We start from the raw sequence: 16,228 nt of genomic DNA, 5'->3' as shown, positions 1-16,228 counted from the left end.
TGAAATTGTTTTGGGATCTATTGGACTCGTGTGGACTATTGCTTTGTTACCTGGCACAAGGATTATCGGGAGGTGCCCCCGAACCTGTTCCATTGGACTAATTGTGGACTCTGTAGATCTACCTGCATGTGTTATTCCAGCGTTCTTGATAATCTGTTGAATCATCCCTCGGCCTGTTGTCCCTTCTTGCTCTGCCGTACACCCCGTCACAAACTGGTGGCAAGCAGTGGGACCAGAGCAGAAGGAATGGAGGACAAAGGCCCATCAACATCGGGAACCAGCACCACAGAGTACAAGAACTGGAGTTTGGGGAGCCTACAATCAAAGGCCCGTGAAGTAGGAGTCCGTTTTAAAGGACTCTCCAAGGAGCAGCTTATTGAGGCTTTGGAAGGAGTTCGCCTGCAAGATGACGCTGAGGAAGGATCCTCACAGCAAATGGAGGAAAGACTGCAGCCGGAGGTAAATGCCCAAAGGAGTCAGTGGGTTGTGTGGTACGAGGAGGAGTTGGCATTGCTGGGAGAAGAGGCCACCATGGACGATAAGAGGGAGGCCATTCACAGAGCTCAGGAGAGGGAGGCCATTCACAGAGCCGAGGAGAGGGAGGCCATTCACAGAGCTCAGGAGAGGGAGGCCAGTCACAGAGCCGAGGAGAGGGAGGCCATTCACAGAGCCGAGGACAGAGCTCAGGAGATCGCATTGCTGGAGAGGCAGATCGCTTTGGAAGCAGCTAGAAGCTCCAGACAGGCTGTAACCCCAGCACCCACCATGAGGGAACTCCCCAGAGTGTCCCGCAAAGACTTCAAGCCCTTTAATGAGGCTGCAGGCGACATTGAGGGCTTCTTCCAGGACTTTGAGCATCAGTGTCGATTAATGGAAGTCCCGGAAAGGGAGCGAGTCCGACATCTGGTGGGGCTCTTAGAAGGTGGAGCTGCCGCAGCCTATAGAGCTATGGACCCTCAGGGGAACTGTGAGTATGCGGAGATTAAACGGACTATTCTAGAACATTATGCTGTTACCCCAGACACTTACAGGACTCAGTTCCGTACTTTAGCCTGTGATGAGGAAGTGTCTTTCAAGATGTATGCCCACAGACTCAAACAAATATGTCATCGCTGGCTGGAGGCAGGAGGCCTTATCCTGGGAGACCTTCTTCCAGGTTATCCTAAAAGAGCAGTTTTACTTCAAGTGCCCTGCTGAGATCCGGGCATGGGTGCGTGAGAGGAGACCAGCCACTGTGGAGGAAGCTGCAGCTCTAGCTGATGAGGCTCTTACCATCAAGCCTCAGTGGAGGGTTCTGTTGGAGGATGGAGAGAGGCCTACCAGCTCCACACCACCGGTGGCCCCCTGTTCTTCTGTCCCCATTGTTCCCCGTTCCTCAAAGCCACCACCTCATGCTGATACCCGTGTAAATGTGCCTCCAGTTGCTTCTACTGCGTTTTCTGGAATACGACGAGGAGAGGAAGTAGCAGAGCGCAGGTGTTATGGTTGTGGGCATCCGGGGCATCTGCAGGCCTCATGCCCAGCCAGCTCATGGAGAAGTCGTCCTCAAACCCCTACAGCACCTTCAGGTGGGAGCCGGCCTCCAGGTTCCCTTACCCCTCGCCCAAGAGGACGCCTTGGATGGAGTGAGACCCAGCACAGATGCTATCGATGTGGACAGCCGGGGCATCTGCAAGCCTCCTGCCCAGCTGTTCAAATGAGGATTGATCCTGTACCCAGTCGTACTATTAATTATGTACAGCCAAGTGCCATGGAGGACGACGTGTCACCACTACGTGAGGACTGGCCTAGTGCCTCACCCACCCATGTTGCACCACTAGGAGTTTATGGTGTGCGACCTGCAGCTATGACGACTTCTGCTCATCGAGGTAAGCACTTGCAGGAGGTCGTGCTGGATGGACAGAGACTTATTGGATTTTGTGACTCAGGGGCTTTCCTCACACTGGCTGATCCCCGAGTGGTTCGGCCTGAGGCAATCCATCGAGGACCTGGGATTGTCATTGAACTGGCTGGTGGACAATGGAGGACTATTCCCACAGCCACTGTGGATCTGAACTTTGGTTTTGGGGTCAGGCGATGTGTGGTTGGGGTGATGGGTGGTCTGCCTGCAGATGTTCTCCTGGGCAATGATATGGGAGAGCTGCGATGCCAATTTGTGGCTGCATGAAGCCACATGTAAGTTACGCTCTGCCTGTGTGTACTTAACCAGTGACCTGTAGAGGTCCCTGGTACGTACACAAATTGGGAAGGGAAGGGATTGTCATGATATGTACTTTTATCCCTGTCCTGTATTTTGTATAATATGTCATGATGTGATGCGACTTCTCTTTCGTTGTATTTACTGTATATTTTGCAATGTCATGGGGTGTATGTAATTAACCTGTCTCCTTCCCCCAATACTTGCAGCCCTGAGCTATAATGTAATTAAGCTTTGTCCACACCATTAGGGAAAGAATAGCCATTCTTCCTCACAGCAGGTGGCTAGTCAAATGCACATAATGAATAGACTGAGTGGAGCCAACCAGTCTAGAATCTTCTGCTGGACTCAACCATTGAATAGAAGGTGTGACCCCCCTTTATGGGTGGATCCCAGGAGCTCAGACAATCCATTCTTATTTTGAGATCAGATGTGAGTTGATCCTTGAAGGAGAAGGAGTGGGGATTCTTAGCTGAGGCAAGACCCCATCTCCATCTGGGACTGCGGAAGCGAACGGGGCGAGACTTGAGCTGAGGACATATCTCGTCGTTTGTGAAATTGTTTTGGGATCTATTGGACTCGTGTGGACTATTGCTTTGTTACCTGGCACAAGGATTATCGGGAGGTGCCCCCGAACCTGTTCCATTGGACTAATTGTGGACTCTGTAGATCTACCTGCATGTGTTATTCCAGCGTTCTTGATAATAAATCTGTTGAATCATCCCTCGGCCTGTTGTCCCTTCTTGCTCTGCCGTACACCCCGTCACAGTCATCATATAAACTGCACAGTAAGCTAGCCCCGTAAGGGTGGCTAATGAGAGAGAACAATCAGCCACAGTAAAGTACTGAAGACACTACTTGACATGTAGTTGGTAACGATAACCTGAGGATAAAAGTAAAACAACGATGCATAATAAGAAAGATAAACCCTATCAGGCGCCCGTGTCAGAAAGATAACATTTCGGATCTGTACTCCGAGAAGATGCCCAGTTAAAGCCATAAACTCCAAAGAATCGTAGAGAGAAGAAAAAAAAACGAAAAAAAAAACTGAAAGAGTCAAAAAACCATTGAATAGAAAAAAACATTGATATGCATTAGTAATTCTGACACGAACGCTCTGTCAGCTGTAAAACAATTTAGAGTCATAGGTTAGTAATGTTATCAATGGACTTTAAGGCAGCATTCAAAGTTGCCCAGGTGTGGGATAGAGCTCGCGATAGAGCTATATAAATTGTAGAGTCTCAAGGGGGGCCCGATGAGGCTTGCTTTTCAGGTCGTCTGTCTCCCGACCGCGGCAATGATGAAGAAGGCGATGAGGAGGGCGAGGGGGGATTCATAAGCTGTAGCTTGGTGAGGCAGCGGCTTGCGCCCTCTGGGGAAAGGACTGTGTGGACCATCTCGCCATGGGTAAACATCAGCTTAAAGGGGAATCCCCAGCGATACTTAATATTTTTAGAACGTAGAACTTCTAAGTATGGCTTCATTGCCCGCCTCTTCGCAATAGTAGTGGGGGCCAGGTCTGGAAACAGTTCGTAAGTGTGTCCCTGGAAGACCAGTGCCGCTGATTTTCGCGCAGCGTGAAGGAGTTGATCTTTGGTTTTGTAATAATGAAGCTTTAATATTATGTCTCTTGGAGGGCCATTGGGGTTTTTTCTGGTTAAGGCTCTGTGAATACGGTCCATCTCAAGCGCTCAATGGAAATGCCAGGTAGGAGTTCTTGGAACAGAGCAGTGGCCGTAGACTGGAGGTCTGTAATGGATTCTGGCAGACCTCTAATTCTGATATTACCTCTGCGGGCTCGATTCTCGAAATCCTCTAGCCTGTTGTTGAGGGTATATATCTCTTCATGAAGCGACTCCATATCTTTTTCCTGGGTAGCGAGATTGGCTAGAGTGGAGTCCATTTTATCTTCTAGGTCAGAGGTAAGAGATCCCAGCTCCCTAATCTCTTTCGTTAGGTCTTTAGTCAGTTTATCGGACATTTTAGATAATTCCGTATTTAATATGGACTGAAATTGTGAGAGTAGGGCATTATGATCCGGAATTGGAGTACTTGGGATCTTAGTGGTAGAGGCTGGAATTGAATCAGGCTCTGCTCCATCCATTATGGAGGAATTGGAGGATTCAGACTGGGAGTGTGGCCCCGGAGACATAGTGTCCTCTAAATCAGTCAGCGCCTGGAACCTATTGCTAGCGTACCTGGAGTTAGTTCTGCGCTGCTTAGTCATGGGAGCGGTGAGATTGGATAGAGGACCACAGTATTATACGACCAGCTTAAAGAGATAAAGTCAAGGGAAATGCATGCTGTACGTTGTCCCTTTCAGGGATTAGGGGGATGCTGGATTTATGCCATTAAATCAGTCTCAGTAAACTTCCAGGGTCGGGGCCCAACAGGCCTGATCTCATGGGAGCGAAGCTGTAATAGTGACCAGAGAGCTTGCGGTTCTAGATTTACTGGGCCTGTGGAGGTATTATATGTATAAAGGCAGTCTGCTGTTCTTGTTTCAATTTATTTTACAGGGACCCGCAGCCAGACAGCCTAGCACCCAGGGCCTGTCGCAGTCTCTCTGGAGGGGCACGATCCCTCTCTGTCCTGCAAGTGAGCAGTCAACGGGAGGAGAGAGCAGCCGAGCAACAAGCAGGGGGAGTCAGGTGGGGAGCCTCAGCACCAGCGGCGCCGTACTCACCAGGGATGTGGCACCGACGAGTCGTCCCCAGCGACCGTTCCGGAACCACACTGTGAGGCATGCCTGGAGATTGTAGCCGGAGGTATGCCCCCTTCTCGGAACGCCGCCGCCGTGTATGCGGTCGCAGCTTCAGGCCGCAGGATGCACAGCGCTCCAGCGCTCCTGTACCGTCAGGCGCTCCCAACACCACCCACAGCTTCCCGCCGTGGAACTCTGCAGGAACCGGGGCTCCGACGGTGCTGCAGATATGTGAGTGGCCCGCAGGGGGATGGTATCGGAGTCCCCGTTATGGCGGCGGATGCCGCTGATTACCTCCTCTCCCGTCGTCCTCTCACCGGCCGCTGTACTTGTAGCCGGGGACCGCCGCCGGAATGAAGGAGGGGGAGGGCGGGAAGTTCTCTGCCAGCGCGCCAAGCACCGCTCGTCCACCGACAGTCTCTGCCCCCTCCTGTTGACCCTGGATCGCCGCCGACAGGACCCAAGGGACTGGGGTAAGCCTCGCCGATGCGATGCGACCACAGCAGGGGGCCGCCACAAGGATGGAGGACGGGGAAGGCGGCAAAGATGCCGTCCACGCGCCCAGGCACCGGTCTTCCCCGGCGGACTCCCTCTCCTCCCGCCGGCACCGGATTGTCTGTCGGGGTCTTGAGGAGCGGGGGTAAGCCTCACCGAGGCCCCGCTGCGTGGGTTCTTCTATCCGGAGGTCCGTGAGAAGCAGGAGACCACACGCCGTCCGCGGGCCTCAGGCCTGTGTGTAGGCCACCAGGATTCCCGGCGTCTGCAACTCACAGGTGCCGCCGATATGGCTAAGATCAATGTCAAAGGCTTATGGGCAGTTGGATTAAGCCTTTTCATCTAAGAAATTGCGTCCCTGGATGGGCAAATTAGGCAGATTATATCTGCTATCAGAGGAGCTCAGGGAATATACATCCTGCTCTTTCTGCAGCTAGCCACGCCCCCCTGCTGTTACCTGTTTTAAAATGTTTGCTTATGCTTATTACAGGTTTAAAATGGACAATAGGGTAATGGACAGTAACATAGTAACATAGTTAGTAAGGCCGAAAAAAGACATTTGTCCATCCAGTTCAGCCTATATTCCATCATAATAAATACCCAGATCTACGTCCTTATTGTTCTGCTCCAGGAAGACATCCAGGCCTCTCTTGAACCCCTCGACTGAGTTCGCCATCACCACCTCCTCAGGCAAGCAATTCCAGATTCTCACTGCCCTAACAGTAAAGAATCCTCTTCTATGTTGGTGGAAAAACCTTCTCTCCTCCAGACGCAAAGAATGCCCCCTTGTGCCCGTCACCTTCCTTGGTATAAACAGATCCTCAGCGAGATATTTGTATTGTCCCCTTATATACTTATACATGGTTATTAGATCGCCCCTCAGTCGTCTTTTTTCTAGACTAAATAATCCTAATTTCGCTAATCTATCTGGGTATTGTAGTTCTCCCATCCCCTTTATTAATTTTGTTGCCCTCCTTTGTACTCTCTCTAGTTCCATTATATCCTTCCTGAGCACCGGTGCCCAAAACTGGACACAGTACTCCATGTGCGGTCTAACTAGGGATTTGTACAGAGGCAGTATAATGCTCTCATCATGTGTATCCAGACCTCTTTTAATGCACCCCATGATCCTGTTTGCCTTGGCAGCTGCTGCCTGGCACTGGCTGCTCCAGGTAAGTTTATCATTAACTAGGATCCCCAAGTCCTTCTCCCTGTCAGATTTACCCAGTGGTTTCCCGTTCAGTGTGTAATGGTGATATTGATTCCCTCTTCCCATGTGTATAACCTTACATTTATCATTGTTAAACCTCATCTGCCACCTTTCAGCCCAAGTTTCCAACTTATCCAGATCCATCTGTAGCAGAATACTATCTTCTCTTGTATTAACTGCTTTACATAGTTTTGTATCATCTGCAAATATCGATATTTTACTGTGTAAACCTTCTACCAGATCATTAATGAATATGTTGAAGAGAACAGGTCCCAATACTGACCCCTGCGGTACCCCACTGGTCACAGCGACCCAGTTAGAGACTATACCATTTATAACCACCCTCTGCTTTCTATCACTAAGCCAGTTACTAACCCATTTACACACATTTTCCCCCAGACCAAGCATTCTCATTTTGTGTACCAACCTCTTGTGCGGCACGGTATCAAACGCTTTGGAAAAATCGAGATATACCACGTCCAATGACTCACCGTGGTCCAGTCTATAGCTTACCTCTTCATAAAAACTGATTAGATTGGTTTGACAGGAGCGATTTCTCATAAACCCATGCTGATATGGAGTTACACAGTTATTCTCATTGAGATAATCCAGAATAACATCCCTCAGAAACCCTTCAAATATTTTACCAACAATAGAGGTTAGACTTACTGGCCTATAATTTCCAGGTTCACTTTTAGAGCCCTTTTTGAATATTGGCACCACATTTGCTATGCGCCAATCCTGCGGAACAGACCCTGTCTCTATAGAGTCCCTAAAAATAAGAAATAATGGTTTATCTATTACATTACTTAGTTCTCTTAGTACTCGTGGGTGTATGCCATCCGGACCCGGAGATTTATCTATTTTAATCTTATTTAGCCGGTTTCGCACCTCTTCTTGGGTTAGATTGGTGACCCTTAATATAGGGTTTTCATTGTTTCTTGGGATTTCACCTAGCATTTCATTTTCCACCGTGAATACCGTGGAGAAGAAGGTGTTTAATATGTTAGCTTTTTCCTCGTCATCTACAACCATTCTTTCCTCACTATTTTTTAAGGGGCCTACATTTTCAGTTTTTATTCTTTTACTATTGATATAGTTGAAGAACAGTTTGGGATTAGTTTTACTCTCCTTAGCAATGTGCTTCTCTGTTTCCTTTTTGGCAGCTTTAATTAGTTTTTTAGATAAAGTATTTTTCTCCCTATAGTTTTTTAGAGCTTCAATGGTGCCATCCTGCTTTAATAGTGCAAATGCTTTCTTTTTACTGTTAATTGCCTGTCTTACTTCTTTGTTTAGCCACATTGGGTTTTTCCTATTTCTAGTCCTTTTATTCCCACAAGGTATAAACCGCTTACACTGCCTATTTAGGATGTTCTTAAACATTTCCCATTTATTATCTGTATTCTCATTTCTGAGGATATTGTCCCAGTCTACCAGATTAAGGGCATCTCTAAGCTGTTCAAACTTTGCCTTCCTAAAGTTCAATGTTTTTGTGACTCCCTGACAAGTCCCCCTAGTGAAAGACAGGTGAAACTGCACAATATTGTGGTCGCTATTTCCTAAATGCCCAACCACCTGCAGATTTGTTATTCTGTCAGGTCTATTAGATAGTATTAGGTCTAAAAGTGCTGCTCCTCTGGTTGGATTCTGCACCAATTGTGAAAGATAATTTTTCTTGGTTATTAGCAGAAACCTGTTGCCTTTATGGGTTTCACAGGTTTCTGTTTCCCAGTTAATATCCGGGTAGTTAAAGTCCCCCATAACCAGGACCTCATTATGGGTTGCAGCTTCATCTATCTGCTTTAGAAGTAGACTTTCCATGCTTTCTGTTATATTTGGGGGTTTGTAACAGACCCCAATGAGAATTTTGTTACCATTTTTCCCTCCATGAATTTCAACCCATATGGACTCGACATCCTCATTCCCTTCGCTAATATCCTCCCTTAAAGTGGACTTTAGACAAGACTTTAAATAGAGACAAACCCCTCCTCCTCTCCGATTTTTACGATCCTTTCTAAACAGACTGTAACCCTGTAAGTTAACTGCCCAGTCATAGCTTTCATCTAACCATGTCTCGGTTATTCCCACTATGTCAAAGTTACCTGTAGATATTTCTGCTTCTAGTTCTTCCATCTTGTTTGTCAGGCTTCTGGCGTTTGCGAGCATGCAGTTTAGAGGATTTTGTTTTGTTCCAATCTCCTCACTGTGGATTGTTTTAGAAATGTTCTTACCTCCCTTCTGAGTATGTTTTCCTGGGTCGTCTTTGTTCGAGTCTAATGTTTTTCTTCCCGTCCCCTCTTCTTCTAGTGAATTACCAAAAACTTTTCTGTAAATAGTTGGCACCTTCAAGGTGCACCTTTGGTTCTACTCACATTGCCAGCGTGGTTAGGGCCTTGCTTGTTAGTAGTGTAGCATCGGGATGTCTCGTCAAACTCAATCTGACAGGTGGGCCCGCCCCTATCAAAGTGTATCAAAATGTGTAACCCCTCCCAGCCCTGTCAGGTTGCTTTCCCCTTTTGATAGTGTTTGATATTGTTATCACCGTATTTGATACAGTGATTATTATCACAGTATTTGATTGTTTTATATCCTATTAGATTTTCATTTTATGTGTAATTGTTGTGAGTTTGCTTCTGTAATCAGAGCAGTGTATTTTAGAACCAGTGTTTCTGTCTGCAGACTGTAATGTGTAAGGTATTCTCATTTTATATATTGTGTTTTATAACATACCATGCCGTTTATATAATTTTATATCCTAGCCGTGTATTTATTTGATACTGGATTCTCATTTTTACACGTGGCTTACAAAGACATTTCAATTATATAATTGCTATCAGATGCTAGCTATCAGTGTGAAACTGACAGACAAGCACAGCTGTGTCTCTACAAGACATGCTGGTCACTAGACAGCCAGAGTTTCTGTGGGGGAGGTATACAAACAGCCAGAGTTTCAGAGGACCGAAGTTTATAACACCAGTCTCATTGTATTGTATCCCCAATGATCACATATAGTGCAAAATTGTGTTTATACATTGTATTGGGTATATTATGTATATCCTGTGTTTTTGCAGCATTATTTGATACTGTGATTCTCATTTTATATGAGTTTTATAACACATCAGGCTCATTGTATAGGCATATGTATATCCTGTGTTTTTTGCAACGTTATTTGATACTGTGATTCTCATTTTATATGAGTTTTATAACACATCAGACTCATTTTATGGGCATATTATGTATATCCTGTGTTTTTGCAGCATTGTTTGATACTGTGATTCTCATTTTGTATGAGTTTTATAACACACCAGGCTCACTGTAGTGGGCATATTATGTATACCCTGTGTTTTTGCAGCATTATTTGATACTGTGATTCTCAAGAGACTGCTGTTGTAATCAGAGCAGTGTATTTTAGACACAGTGTTTCTGCATGCACTCTGTGATTCCTTGCTTAAACACAGAGTGTCCCTGCAAGACATACAGCAATTGGTCCGACAGCCCATATGTGAAATGCATTCTGTGTATCACAGACTAGAGGAGCTATTTCCCTGCATAAATACAACCAGATGTGTTCATGTAGGAACAGAGCAGTGTTTTTTGATACTGTGATTCTCATTTTATATGGGTTTTATAACACAGCAAGCTCACTGTATTGGGCATATTATGTATATCCTGTGTTTTTTGCAGCATTATTTGAAACTGTGATTCTCATTTTACATGTGTTTTATAGTACATCAGGCTCACTGTATTGGGCATATTATGTATATCCTGTGTTTTTGTCAAGTATAAAGCGGGTGTTTTATACATTTCTAAAAAAAAAGCAAAGACACGGTATTGTAAAATTTTTAAAGATTTTAATGTAATAAAATAAATACATCTCAAAGACATTTCAATACTATAAAATTCGTACTGAATGATATAAAACTCATCACATGTACAATTAACATACATCATTACACTTCTTACAAAATAGATAATATACAGTGTTACAGTTCAGCGACAACAGCACATTTCAGTGGGATTACAGCGTGATGTACAACAGCATTCAGTGGTGATGAGTTTAATAAGATATAGTATCACTTATTTTACAAGTGTTCAGAAAGTGGTGATAACATCATTTTCAACACTGTCAGGGTCTGTGTTAAGGCCCCTTCACATTAAGCGACGCTGCAGCGATACCGACAACGATCCGGATCGCTGCAGCGTCGCTGTTTGGTCGCTGGAGAGCTGTCACACAGACCGCTCTCCAGCGACCAACGATGCCGGTAACCAGGGTAAACATCGGGTAACTAAGCGCAGGGCCGCGCTTAGTAACCCGATGTTTACCCTGGTTACCATGCTAAAAGTAAAAAAAAACAAACACTAGATACTTACCTACCGCTGTCTGTCCTCCAGCGCTGCGCTCTGCTTCTCTGCTCTCCTCCTGTACTGGCTGTGAGCCGGAAAGCAGAGCGGTGACGTCACTGCTCTGCTTTCTGGCTCACAGCCAGTGCACGAGGAGAGCAGAGCGCAGCGCTGGAGGACAGACGGCTGTAGGTAAGTATCTAGTGTTTGTTTTTTTTCACTTTTAGCATGGTAACCAGGGTAAACATCGGGTTACTAAGCGCGGCCCTGCGCTTAGTTACCCGATGTTTACCCTGGTTACCAGTGAAGACATCGCTGGATCGGTGTCACACACGCCGATCCAGCGATGTCAGCAGGAGTCCAGCGACGAAATAAAGTTCTGGACTTTCTTCAGCGACCAACGATCTCCCAGCAGGGGCCTGATCGTTGGTCGCTGTCACACATAACGATTTCATTAACGATATCGTTGCTACGTCACAAATAGCAACGATATCGTTAACAATATCGTTATGTGTGAAGGTACCTTTAAGAGGTGTTTACCAAATATGTGTTCTGACCAGCAGGTAATTAATTAAAATCGCATAATGTGTGTTAAATAGACATCATGCGGATATAGTAGTGAATCAAAGTGTATTAAATTGATTACTGATACGATTCCCACAAATTGATAACAAATTGTTATCAAAGTGACATCAAAGCGTATTAGATATCACAACGAAATCGTAGTGTATCAAAGTGTATTATTACACCTATTATTATATAGGGCCTTTTATTTATAGTCCCAATAATATTTATCCTCTTTTATTGACATTTTCATACACCTATAGTCCCAATAATATTTATTCTCTTTTGACAATTTGATACATCTATTATTATATAGGCCCTTTTATTTATAGTACATGCATGTACTATTGGAAGCGTCTGCTTCATTCTGAAGAGCACCCGATCTGAGCATATGTGGCTGGCAGTATAATGGCTGTTGACTAACACATGGCTCCAGGAGTGGAGCAGCCTTAGCTTTGTTCAGACAGTGCCATTTTTTGTCTTTTTGGTCTATGGAAGTGTTTATAGTCAAATAATATTTTTTCTCTTTTATTGACAATTTGATACTATAAACAGTACTGATCTTTGTAAAATAAAGAACGAGAGAGCTTTTTCAGATAAAAGTAATAACGTTTATTGAACAAAATCAATTACATTTTATAAAAAAGTTGTATGAATAAATTTCGTTGTTCAATTAGATTCAATCAGCTACTTCTTGAAATCCACAATACACCGCAAATAAACAAATCAAATCAATTATCACTGAACACTCACTATTACACTCATATAGATGACTCGGAATGTAATAATGTATATACAGTACATAATACTTCTTCCATAATAATTTATAGCAATACAATTGATAACGGCTACATAGTGAGCCACGTAGATTGTAGTATCGGTGATTCTCTTTTTTGAGATTCAATGGTCCTTGAGCGATACCTAGTGGGGTGGAGTGTAAAGGACGGATCGCACGGCGTGATGTGAATAGAGTTTGTGGCTTAGATGCTCCATCAGTTTAATTCATTGGAATTTTTAATCGATCGGTGGAGGGCACATTTAATTCAGCCATAGCCTGCATAAACGAATCCCAGCCCCGGGGGAAATTCCTGCTGAACATGGCATGATTCTGAGTTGTATTATGCACCAAATCCAGCATGTTAGAGCCGGGAATTACAGTTCCTTTGAATATAAATTCACTTTTTAGAAGGTTTTTTCTTTTGAACATATACAGCATAAAGAAAATGAAGCGTCTACTAAACAAGCCTGGAGGATTTATAGGGACTCTTTTAGGTTTTGCGATTCCGATATTAACAAGTTTTCTCAGCGATAATTAATGGAACATGCTGAGAAAATGTATCTTGTTCCCAAGCAGGAACTAATTAAACTAAGACCCCCTATTACAACCAACATACACCAGAGTGTTATCCAACGTCTTGATGGAGAAATTGGTGAGATTTTATAACGTCGTGATATACCAGACGATGTGAAAATTAAAAAATATAGTGATGTACTACAGAGATACTTGGCTCATGTTAAACATGATGCAGAGGAAAAATCAACTTTAAAGATCATTAGCATTCCTGAATTTGATCACCAACAATTGTTGAATTCAGAACATGATAAAAATACAGATGTTAATGAAATTGTAAGTCATGTAAATCAGCTATATAAAAAGAATGCTGCATTCGTTTATGCAGGCTATGGCTGAATTAAATGTGCCCTCCACCGTTGTGGGTAATTCCACTACTAGAGAACATTTTGATCGATTAAAAATTCCAATGAATGAAACTGATGGAGCATCTAAGACACAAACTCTATTCAAATCACGCCGTGCGATCCGTCCTTTACACTCCACCCCACTAGGTATCGCTCAAGGACCATTGAATCTCAAAAAAAGAGAATCACCGATACTACAATCTACGTGGCTCACTATGTAGCCGTTATCAATTGTATTGCTATAAATTATTATGGAAGAAGTATTATGTACTGTATATACATTATTACATTCCGAGTCATCTATATGAGTGTAATAGTGAGTGTTCAGTGATAATTGATTTGATTTGTTTATTTGCGGTGTATTGTGGATTTCAAGAAGTAGCTGATTGAATCTAATTGAACAACGAAATTTATTCATACAACTTTTTTATAAAATGTAATTGATTTTGTTCAATAAACGTTATTACTTTTATCTGAAAAAGCTCTCTCGTTCTTTATTTTACAAAGATCAGTACTGTTTATAGTATCAAATTGTCAATAAAAGAGGGTCCTATATAAATACTGTAGGTGTATCAAATTGTCAATAAAAGAGAAAAAATATTATTTGACTATAAATAAACGCTTCCATAGACCAAAAAGACAAAAAAAATGGCACTGTCTGAACAAAGCTAAGGCTGCTCCACTCCTGGAGCCATGTGTTAGTCAACAGCCATTATACTGCCAGCCACATATGCTCAGATCGGGTGCTCTTCAGAATGAAGCAGACGCTTCCAATAGTACATGCATGTACTATAAATAAAAGGGCCTATATAATAATAGATGTATCAAATTGTCAAAAGAGGATAAATATTATTGGGACTATAGGTGTATGAAAATGTCAATAAAAGAGGATAAATATTATTGGGACTATAAATAAAAGGCCCTATATAATAATAGGTGTAATAATACACTTTGATACACTACAATTTCGTTGTGATATCTATTTAATACGCTTTGATGTCACTTTGATAACAATTTGTTATCAATTTGTGGGAATCGTGTCAGTAATCAATTTAATACACTTTGATTCACTACGATATCCGCATGATGTCTATTTAACACACATTATGCGATTTTAATTAATTACCTGCTGGTCAGAACACATATTTGGTAAACACCTCTTAACACAGACCCTGACAGTGTTGAAAATGATGTAACATAGTAACATAGTTAGTAAGGCCGAAAAAAGACATTTGTCCATCCAGTTCAGCCTATATTCCATCATAATAAATCCCCAGATCTACGTCCTTCTACAGAACCTAATTGTATGATACAATATTGTTCTGCTCCAGGAAGACATCCAGGCCTCTCTTGAACCCCCCGACTGAGTTCGCCATCACCACCTCCTCAGGCAAGCAATTCCAGATTCTCACTGCCCTAACAGTAAAGAATCCTCTTCTATGTTGGTGGAAAAACCTTCTCTCCTCCAGACGCAAAGAATGCCCCCTTGTGCCCGTCACCTTCCTTGGTATAAACAGATCCTCAGCGAGATATTTGTATTGTCCCCTTATATACTTATACATGGTTATTAGATCGCCCCTCAGTCGTCTTTTTTCTAGACTAAATAATCCTAATTTCGCTAATCTATCTGGGTATTGTAGTTCTCCCATCCCCTTTATTAATTTTGTTGCCCTCCTTTGTACTCTCTCTAGTTCCATTATATCCTTCCTGAGCACCGGTGCCCAAAACTGGACACAGTACTCCATGTGCGGTCTAACTAGGGATTTGTACAGAGGCAGTATAATGCTCTCATCATGTGTATCATGTGTGCATCATGTGTGTTATCACCACTTTCTGAACACTTGTAAAATAAGTGATACTATATCTTATTAAACTCATCACCACTGAATGCTGTTGTACATCACGCTGTAATCCCACTGAAATGTGCTGTTGTCGCTGAACTGTAACACTGTATATTATCTATTTTGTAAGAAGTGTAATGATGTATGTTAATTGTACATGTGATGATTTTTATATCATTCAGTACGAATTTTATAGTATTGAAATGTCTTTGAGATGTATTTATTTTATTACATTAAAATCTTTAAAATTTTTACAATACCGTGTCTTTGTTGTTTTAGAAATGTATAAAACACCCGCTTTATACTTGACAAAAACACAGGATATACATAATATGCCCAATACAGTGAACCTGATGTGCTATAAAACACATGTAAAATGAGAATCACAGTATCAAATAATGCTGCAAAAAACACAGGATATACATAATATGTCCAATACAGTGAGCCTGCTGTGTTATAATACCCATATAAAATGAGAATCACAGTATCAAAAAACACTGCTCTGTTCCTACATGAACACATCTGGTTGTATTTATGCAGGGAAATAGCTTCTCTAGTCTGTGATACACAGAATGCATTTCACATATGGGCTGTCTGACCAATTGCTGTATGTCTTGCAGGGACACTCTGTGTTTAAGCAAGGAATCACAGAGTGCAGGCAGAAACACTGTGTCTAAAATACACTGCTCTGATTACAACAGCAGTCTCTTGAGAATCACAGTATCAAATAATGCTGCAAAAACACAGGGTATACATAATATGCCCATAAAAGGCGTCTGATGTGTTATAAAACTCATGTAAAATGAGAATCACAGTATCAAATAATGATGCAAAAACACAGGATATACATAATATGCCCAATACAGTGAGCCTGATGTGTTATAAAACTCATAAAATGAGAATCACAGTATCAAAAACCAGCATGTCTTGTAGAGACACAGCTGTGCTTTTCTGTCAGTTTCAGCGGGTTACCATTCAAGAAGCTTTTACAGTGTTTCACTTCTGACTTGCAGAGTAATGATAGAATCGTATCAGATTTTCTGTCATCAAAATGTTCAAGTTTAATCCGTGTTCTGTCAGAAATTATCAATTTAATAAAAAATGTGCTTGTCTGTCAGTTTCACACTGATAGCTAGCATCTGCTAGCAATTATTTAAAGCTGTCTTATCATGTACTTT

The sequence above is a fragment of the Ranitomeya imitator genome, chromosome 4 (assembly GCF_032444005.1).
Source record: "Ranitomeya imitator isolate aRanImi1 chromosome 4, aRanImi1.pri, whole genome shotgun sequence".
Lineage (NCBI taxonomy): Eukaryota > Metazoa > Chordata > Amphibia > Anura > Dendrobatidae > Ranitomeya > Ranitomeya imitator.
This window is presented reverse-complemented; position numbering follows the sequence as displayed.